Below are 9,388 nucleotides of genomic sequence, written 5' to 3'. Positions count from 1 at the left end.
AGTTGTCTTAGCAAGATGCTAAGATGTATCATTTTGTCACTGTACAGGTGCTGAAATTAGCAGCTTTGCACACAGACCAGGAACACGCAGGCATGGAACGGGTTGCAAATTGGCCTCCACGGATGTAGGATGCAAGCAGGTAAAACTTCCCTGTTGGCATTTAGTTGATCTATATAAAACCAGATAAACCGTGCGTCAATAAGTTGGGATGATAACTTTTTCAACAATGCCCCTATGCTAGCAAAACTGTCTGGTGTCAACACAGCAGAAAAAGATTCCCTGTAAGTACGTCTTAAGCACAGGAATAAGTATATCAGCTGAGGCAGAAGCTGTATTTATGGGAAATGGGTTTGCCTATTGGTGTTTTTCAAGTATATGCTGGAGCTTATTTACAAAGACTTGAGCTCAGAGCTCTTGCGTTTCTCTTGCAACAGCTAATCATGTCAAGCACCAGAGGAGACTGCTGTGCTTTCTGGCTTGCGGAAGAAAGCAAGAAATCTGTTCTTGTGTCTTGGCAGATAAAATGTCTTTCAGTTCACTTTTAAAATGTATTTTGATTTTTGAAGGCTGTGAATGTTGTTGGTTTCTTGTTTTTTTTTTTTCCTTCAATATCTCATCACTTTCTGTGTACATTTGCTTTTGTAAATGAAGGCATTTCATCCTGTCTTTCAGAAGATGAGTTATCAGGAACCCGAAATATGTCAGTTTCGAGCCAAATAAAACTGTAGGAGACTCTCAGGGCAACAAATTCTTCTAGGGACCATAAATTAGATTTGTGGCTTTGTAGCTCCATCTAGTGATTATTCTCTATAACTGCAGCAGGAGGGAGAGATTTACTGCGGGAAACGCTTCCATTTACAAGAAACGGTCTGTAAATCCCAATGCTTCTTGAGAATGCCTGTGCACAAGAACATTGCTTTGGCCTCTCTGCTCACAACTCAGTGACCTGCCTCGCTTGCAGCTCATGGGGAGCTTCAGATTTCTGAAATCAATGTAAACAGAATTGCTAACAGACTTAAAGTTAAATCTGCGCCTGGACTTATGCAATCTGGCTCTGAGAACTTATGCAATAATAGTTTACCTGTGGTGACGATGACAAAAGAGTTCTGCCATGTCAGTATATTAGACTATGTATTGCTCCCTTTAGAAAAGGAAGGTGACTTACAGATATATAACTCAAGATAAAACAGTTACTCTTTGAGTCTGTCAGAACTGCAAAAGAGTTAACGTTCTCCAACTAAAAACAAAGGAGCTATCTGCTCTTCTTTGAGCCATCATAGTTTGCATTTTGCACAGATCTGTGATATATCACACAACAAGAAACTTTGGTTGCCCAGTAATTTAATTCAGACTCATGCTTGCAGTGTGCTGTGGTTTCTTGAGCGCTAAAAGATTTTGGTGTATAGCTGCATATTTCTTGTGCTGGGTAGGTGAGGGCTGGCTAGAGATAGAAACTGTGTTACGCAGTGGACTTGGATACGAACATCACTGCTCCCTATATCCATAAAGTCAGACCAGTTGCACAGATTTCACGTGAGGTCAGGATTTTTCCCTGTGTTGTGTTCAGTATATTTGCTACCCCCGAAAGCACCTTATGACTGGAACTCTGGTCCTGAAAGGGCGGGTTGCTGGCAGTTTCTTCAAACTGGAGCCAGAACGTCATCTCTTCTGTCAAGCATAAGGAATAGGAGAGAGAGGATTCAGACTGTCTAGCCCGTGTTTGACCTCAGGATGCATGGATCCTCATTTCATTCATGCTAATAATGCATCCCACGGCTTCTCAGTCACTGTGTAACTGATGTCTGTGATTGCCAGTTTTTCACTAAAACCTTCCCGCCAGGAGTGCTCTTGTATGTGGGAACGTGGCCCACCATCCACCTTGCTGTCATGTAGCTGTGTAAACTTGTGTTAGAAATGGAACTGGAGAAACATGAGCCTGCTGATAAGGCTGTCCTCGCGCTTCCGGGTCTCCACCTTTCAGGCATTTGCAGCTATCGCTCAACCTGGCTTTTTCTGGATAGTTCAGTAGTAATACATAGTAACTGAGGCACCCGTGTAAAATGCTAAATAAGCTGCGGTGGGTTTCATAATAGGCTGTTCCCTTCCACTACCATCTTTTTTTTTTTTTTTTTTGACCTTTCTGTGTGTCAGCTACTTGAGCTTGGCCATGTGTTCTGGCAGTCTGTGCCTTCCAGGATGTACGTGGTGTTCTGTGGTCTGCTCTGAGGTGTCGTTAAAGTGCAAAATATGACATCTTGATTCTCTTACTGCTGCTCCGTAGAGGAGTAAAATCTGTGTGGGCTGCTCAGCCAGGGGTTTTCCACACTGTGATTGAAAGCCTGCTGGCAACAGGCATACTAAACCATAGTTGCTGCTAACATGTTTTTACTAGACCAAGGTGGATATAGATGACTCTTTTGAGAATGATATTCACCCTGTGATGGAAAATCACTGTACACCACAGACACCCTGAAGAAATTTTGTGTAGACTTGTTTGAATAGCACAGCTCGCTGAAAACAATCCCTGTACATATGTTGAAGCTATACTGGTCTGAAGCTTGAGAAGAATTCAGTGGAGCTACCTGTTATGTCTGAAAGTTTCTGTTTCATTGAGGCCAAGATATTGCTAGCATGAGTTCAAGCATAATTTATTGAATGGTGCTTACTTCAAACCTTGGTTTTCCACACATTGTTCTCCTGTATATATCACGAGGATAGCAGTCACCCAATCTTCTAAAATACAGCAACACTTGCATAAAATGTTGAGAAGCAAGTACCGTGGAAGTACGACACATATCTAGTTCAGTGAATAATGTAAAAGTGTATTCAGGGTCTCAGGTGCAGTTCAGGTACAGTTGAAGGAAGAGGAGGCAGTGATCTCTGCCCCCAAAAGCTTATAACGTGAATATAAGATAAATGTCCATGGACAGAATTGGAAGTGTGAGGAGGAGTTAGGCTGTATTGGTCAGCATGCTTGTAAATAGCCTAATTGTCAAGTTTCTTGGGAGAAGTCAGAGCAAAGAGGTTTTAAGGGGACTTTCTGAGGAAGGAGAATGAGGTTTGGAGCTGTTTACAAGGAGCTTATTTAAAATAGGAGTGCAGAATATGTAAAAGCCCAAACAGGAGGAGGAACCGAAGAAGAATACATTTGTGCATTCACATGGTCAGAGTAATTGCTGAAAATGTTCTTTGAGAGAGCATTATGAGTGGATAAGAGCTGAACAATATTAGATCTGAGGAAAGCAGTTGCAGAAATCAAAGTGATGAGAGTTTGGACAAAGGTTTTTAGGTGTAAAGATGAACAGAAAAAAAATCATCTTGGACACGTCAAAATCTTTCTGATTACTTCTGCATTATTTGAATACAAGGGTATGGTGAGAAGTCAAAATCTTTCTGGTTTTGCATGGTTTGGCTATGAGGGTCTGGAGAAAAATCAGAGTTGAGGGTGATGAGTTAGGAGCTGAGTGACAGGTAAAATGGTCATTTTTGTATCTGTAGTGATGGAGGAGAAAGTTTGGAGAGATGAGGTTGAGCTGTTCCTAGATATCCTCTGAGAGGTGTTGGAAACAGGTTGGGATTTTAATTTGGCTGGGACTAGGTAGACGTGAAGGGGATGATCTGCAAGTTGTCAGCACACAGATGGTAGATGAATGTTTGTATTAGGGCAGTTGCTCAGAGATACAGGAAGCAGTGAATTTGTGTACTTTTTATTGTATTAGCAGATAAATAAACCTATAAGCGTTCTCTTGTATTTATTTCTTTGTTGTTGTTGTTGTTACTGTTATGGGTTTCCCTAAACTTTTTGGTTAAAACTGGAACAGAAAACTTTTTTGCATATTTATGAGTTCATTTATCTGTCTATCATAGGTGCCATTGACATAACGTATATATTTTATAACTTAAACACTGCACTCTACAGTGTATATCCTCTTGGAAGGTCTAGGTGAATCAATTTAAGGTAGCATATTTTAGAGGCTTGTATAGGGAATTGCTATTTTTTTTATTTACAATTGAGATTTTTTTTCTTTTATTCCAGTTTGATTTGTTATCATATTTGCCTGCTTCATGCCTGTTATCTCTCCAGTATAGCATACATTTAACTGTTAATTTTGCAGCTCTGTAATGCAGTGTTTGTCATTTATCAGTATAACCCCCTTGACCTTAGAGATACTCGTTCCACATGTATCTGCTGTAGCAATTTTTTTGCCGTGAGTGTTCATATGTCTTCTCAACTGAAAATCTTGGGATAGTAAGAATGATACAATCTTTCTTTTATCTGTGATAAATCAAATTGTTCTCCAAAATTTTCTTCAGATAGTTGAAATCAGTAATTTGAAATAAGACTAATAGTTTCCCAAATACTCATCATTGCTTCTAAAGTCATCTGGATTTTTTATCAGACAAACTGTAGGTATCAAAGCTTCCTTTAATATGATTCATTATCCAGCTGGAAGGTAATCACTGAAATGGAACGCAGACATGAACAATGACTTTAACTAAGTTGGTTCTGTTACTTTCATCCTGCTCAGCTGCTTCTATTGCATTCAGTCTTCTGTGGGAGCTTTTAAAGTATGACTTTCGATAACAGCTTGTAAAGGCTGTGATACCTTCACATCTATTTCAAGGCTAAGGTATCAACATTTCAAATGCTTCTGCTAAGAGAGCTGGTGATTCATGAGCCCATAAGCCTTAAGCCATTAAACTTGCAAACAGCGAATGGTTTAGAAACGGTTTTCAGCTAGAAGCATTTTGACATATTGGTAAATATTTTCAGGTCTTACTGGCTTACAGGCCAACATTTTGAATATATATGACTACTTTTTGCCATCTCATTACACGACTAGGTTCAACTTTGGATATACAGGTATCGTGAGGAGAGATAGCTACTGCCAAGCAGCATAATTCCCAGTGCAAAGTAAGTTAATGGCTTCTATGAAAATATTCCAGAAGTATCAAGGACTGTAAAACTCAAATTGAGCTTGACTGGGGCAGACCCAGTAAAATAGCTCATTCAATGGCTCGGCTTGATAGATTCAATGATAGAAGCAGTTCTCCTGACAAAGAGGGTTTGACATTGAAGGATGTGATTCAGAGGCACTTTGAATTTCTCAAAATAGGTGACAGACTTTTGTGAATGATCTCCTAGCCTCACACTTTGGAAGCATTATATGCATAGTGGTGCAGTGGATGCTTGCTACTGAGGAATAAAACCTGGTATTAATTTGCTCCTGCAAATGGTCTCCATGTGATGGAAATAGGCACAACTTAGTGGAGTCTTCTGCATTACTTACAAAGCCTGCTGTGATTCTCAGGATGCTGCAGCTAAGCCTTAAATTGTATAATGCGTAAACAAAATATAAGAAATTTTGCTACTTATCACCCTGATGCATGTAATAAAATGAGGCAAGCAGTGAATAAATCAACCTTAGGTATGATATTTCATCAGCCACACTCTACAGTGCCTGTTTTTCCTAGTATCTGAAGAAATCTATGTTAAAGGCCAATAAGCTGTATTTGTTTCATGCCAGCTATGTGAAAAGATGCCAAAAGTGAAGGCTGGTTTTGGAAGCCCAGTGACCGTTCCTTTCCCTTGAGGGCACTTGTGCTGGAGTCTCCAGTGAACAAAAGCAACAGCAGCAGCATGACAACAGGAGAGATGGAGGATTGAGGGGATTCTTAGTGTGCCACAAGCATATGGAAGAGTGATAAACATTCATGTCACTAGCTGGTTGCTGGAGAACTACAACACAGATTGCCACTTCGTGAACCAGCATTTGTCTCAAGCATGTGAAAAACATGCCAAGTTAGTGACTATGGGACTAAACCGAAGAATTTCTACTAGACTGAGAATTCATCAGTTGGGAAAAATAGAGAAGGGACTATCTGTATGGGTTGCTACAGATGTTAAGAAGGTAGTAGTGGATTTAGCAGGTAAAATACTTCCACTGGAGAGAACCAATTAATGGCATCTGAAGGTCTATATGTGGTGTTAGTTACCTACCTTCAAACAGAGCAGGTGCAGGGGGGGCTATTCAGACACCCAAGGAAACAGGACAGACTGAAAGGTGCAGAGAACTCGGCCTAATGTGAAGGGCAAGAGCAGATAGGATTGCTCTGCCCACATCAGAGGAAGAAACACAGGGGGAAGTCAGGAAAAAATTTGAGTTGCATGCAATGCCTTCTCTATTCCCCCATGCCCTTTTCTTTTTAATTAAAAATCTGCTCTCAGTAGTTGCCATGAACACAACTCATTTTACTCTTTACATACATTTTTAAAATCTGATAATTGTTACAATTTTTATGTAGTTTTGCTCATTGCTATTAATACTTTTTATCTATTTATTTTCATATTACTTTGAGTGTCAATAAAGAACTATATAGATTTTTATGTTCTTTCTTGTCCCGTTCCAGCTTCATTTTGCTATAACATTTTGGTTTAAAAGAAAAGAACTCATCTCCTTTTAATATAAGCAACTGGAACATTTCTGTTAAATTCAGGAAGAGCTTTCTTACAAAATCCCAAACTGGGTAAACTCTGAATTTTTGAATGCCAGTCATCCCTTTGATAAGAATAAGGCTTCTTCAGTAAGGTATGTTACAGTTACGTTTTTACTGCTTCCTTTTAGTGTTTTGAAGATTAGAAGATCCTTCTGCTCCAGTATACTTGAATCATATTTTCACTTTTTAATCGAACTTTCTATCCATTTTGTTTTTAAAAAAGTCCCTTTCTTTCCATTCATTTATAGCCTGGCTTTGACTTCATAAGAATCTCTAACTGAACCATAAACTACCTTTGTAAATATCATTTTTCCTTGAAAGCTATATCTTACTGCAATGACCAAAGTTTTGTCATGTGTTAGATTAAGATGTCTGCCTAAAATCAATACTGCTGAGGTAACAACATTGGTTTCTGCGAGGCTCTCAATTATTTTCTCAGTTGTTTGTCATAGGAAGAATATATGATCAGTTGTTTCCCCTGCAGGCTATAAAACCAGCCTGTTCTGCTTTGATCACTTCTGCATACTTCACTTTTACTCTCCTAAGTGTAACACAGATTTTAGAGCCTTGGACCTGTGAAGCAGCAAAATGATTCTTCTATAGTCCATTCCAAGCGATAATAGTCTCTCTGTATAAAGCATCATAAATATCCCTGGATGACATCTGACTCTTTCTGGTTTCATTGCACAATCGGTATGGAATCTATTCCTGAATTTTCCAAGCTCTTTGAAGAAATGTCTGGGAGAAATGTATGTCCATTTACTTCAGTTTTCTCTTTGCATGTTACGTTCCCTGTTGTCCTTTGCACCTTACGTTCCCTGTTGTTCTTCACTTCTTTCACAGGTAGTCACTTATTCTTTATATTTGTTTGTCTGGATAACAAGTACAGCCATAGAACTGCTAGATCTTTCTTTTTCCCCCCCTTGTTTTATACCTTTGTATGTGTGGTTTTTTGTTTGTTTGTTTTAAAAGGTGGTTTCTGGGGCTATTTTGTTCTTGAAGTTGTTGCATTTTGCTGCAGGGGAAACAGTCACACTATGTTCTTTTGTGGGAACTTTACTTTTGTTCTCTGTTCATCTCTTTTAGCTGAAATAAATTAGAAAGACTGTACCTTCATGATGTCAGCAAAGACTCTGTTAGGCAAAGGAATACTTGAAATAAACAGTCCAGTCCCATGTGATAATGGGAGCAACTGTAATGGGACAATTGAGTCAGCAGCTGCTTGTTATGATAAATGTTCTCTCCTCAAGAAGAGGCAAGTGTGTCTCTGAATGAAGCTACAGAGATAACGGGCAACTTGCAGAAGGTAAATTGAAGCTGTGGTCCCATCAAATCACTGAAATGAGCTGCTCTTATTGCCTCTGGATTTTGACATGTGTTGTTTATTAGGAAAGAAAGCCATGGTGCAGAGCAGTGAACCCACTATTTTGGTACAAAACTTTGATTAAAAAAAACCATTAGAAGTGGATCTACTCACACATAATTTGCCATCTAGGGAGTGTATGGAAGAGGCTATTCAGACTTGGTGGTGTGAATATTTGGATTTCAAGGACATGCAGAATACTTAACAACACTATGCCCTGGCAAAGCCCTACTGACATATTTTACAGTACAGGACAATTCTACAGTTAGAGAGCTGTTATGATTCCTAACACAGTATTTGTAGCATGTTGTAAACAGTAACTATTGTTACTGAATCCTAGACTGCGGTCCTTAAAACCCCAAATGCTACCCAACTGGCAGAAGTCTTAATGCAGTTTTCCTTTGTCTTTGTCTAATTCATCCAGGCAACAGTGGAAAATGCCAGAGTGTTTGGGAGCTGGGCCAGGAGGTGGATAGGTATGCAGCTGGTCGTCTGTCTCACAGCTTTAGAGAACATAGGTAATTACTGTGTGCCATACACCTTCCTGATGAAATGCCTTTTGGAAAATCGAAGCTATTTGTCTGGTTCCAAGTCAGAGACAGTGTCTCCGACCAAATGGGGTTTAGTAACTCTTTCAGCCTAGCTGCAGTGTCATTCATGGACTGTTTAGCTTCTTGATGTTTATGTACCCGCAGAGTTATTGTATGCCTAAAATAAGGCATGAAATGTGGACTCAGTGTTTATTGCGCAATCAACTTGGACTTAAAAGGGCAAGAGACATAATGGACCAAGTGTTGTGTTGTCCCATAACAATGCTAGGAAATGTGAGGCTGACTGCTCCTTCACAATTCTATAAATCTTCCATGGGTTTCTGTATTGACACATCCTTAAAAGTTGTAGTAGTTCTTGTGGTGCTAAAATAAACTTGCAGACACAAATATTCACCATACTTGAAAGTCTGGCTCTGGTTTTGGATGTTGAATTGGATCTGTTTTCTGTCTTAAGCACAAAAGTGGCAACTGGTCTGTTCTTAATGGATAGATGAAGTACAGTAAGAGAAAAAAGAGGAGTAATTTAGACACTCTGAAAGAAGTTTTACCTTTTGTTTTGAGGCCACGCCTGTAAAGCAAAGGAGGAAGGCTGCAAGTCTATAAGGTATATAAATGTTGGAGAGCAACTCTTTTTGTCACCCAGCAGATTTTGATAGACTATGGAAATCCAGGAGTACTTCAAAATTCTCTAGAACCTTGAAAGGTTTAGTTCAGCTCAGAGGATGCCAAGGACTCCTGGTAGGTATGAGTACACATAAAAACATTTGCCTAAACACGTGTGTTGGGTGTTCCTGAATCCCTGGAAAAGACTTCTGCTTGATGGTGTTGCAGGGTGATGCCATGTATTTTGCTGTTTCATTCTCTAAAATACATCAAACCCAAGCAAAACTGCTCCTTTACTTTTTCCGTGTTCAGTAGAATTACAGCCAGCCATTCTTCACTTCTATTCTTCTAAGAGTAACACACATTTTTTAGA

At 39.4% G+C, this 9,388-nt stretch overlaps 2 long non-coding RNA genes across 2 annotated transcripts in view; both read left to right on the top strand.

Moving 5' to 3' along the window:
- The first annotated feature begins 51 nt into the window (after window positions 1–51).
- Window positions 52–9,388, top strand: part of LOC136992459 (uncharacterized) — a 115,640-nt gene continuing 106,303 nt past the window's right edge. Inside the window, exon 1 of the long non-coding RNA XR_010884714.1 lies at window positions 52–139. This is a non-coding gene — a long non-coding RNA (uncharacterized lncRNA). The remainder of the gene's footprint in view (window positions 140–9,388) is intronic.
- LOC106498907 (uncharacterized) lies at window positions 7,122–8,476 on the top strand. The gene is made up of 3 exons (XR_001295066.2): window positions 7,122–7,247; window positions 7,585–7,804; window positions 8,286–8,476. It is a non-coding gene; the product is annotated as an uncharacterized lncRNA (long non-coding RNA).

The sequence above is a fragment of the Apteryx mantelli genome, chromosome 7 (genome assembly GCF_036417845.1).
Source record: "Apteryx mantelli isolate bAptMan1 chromosome 7, bAptMan1.hap1, whole genome shotgun sequence".
Lineage (NCBI taxonomy): Eukaryota > Metazoa > Chordata > Aves > Apterygiformes > Apterygidae > Apteryx > Apteryx mantelli.
The sequence above is the reverse complement of the archived record's forward strand: the minus strand, read 5'-3'. Positions and strand labels throughout refer to the sequence as shown.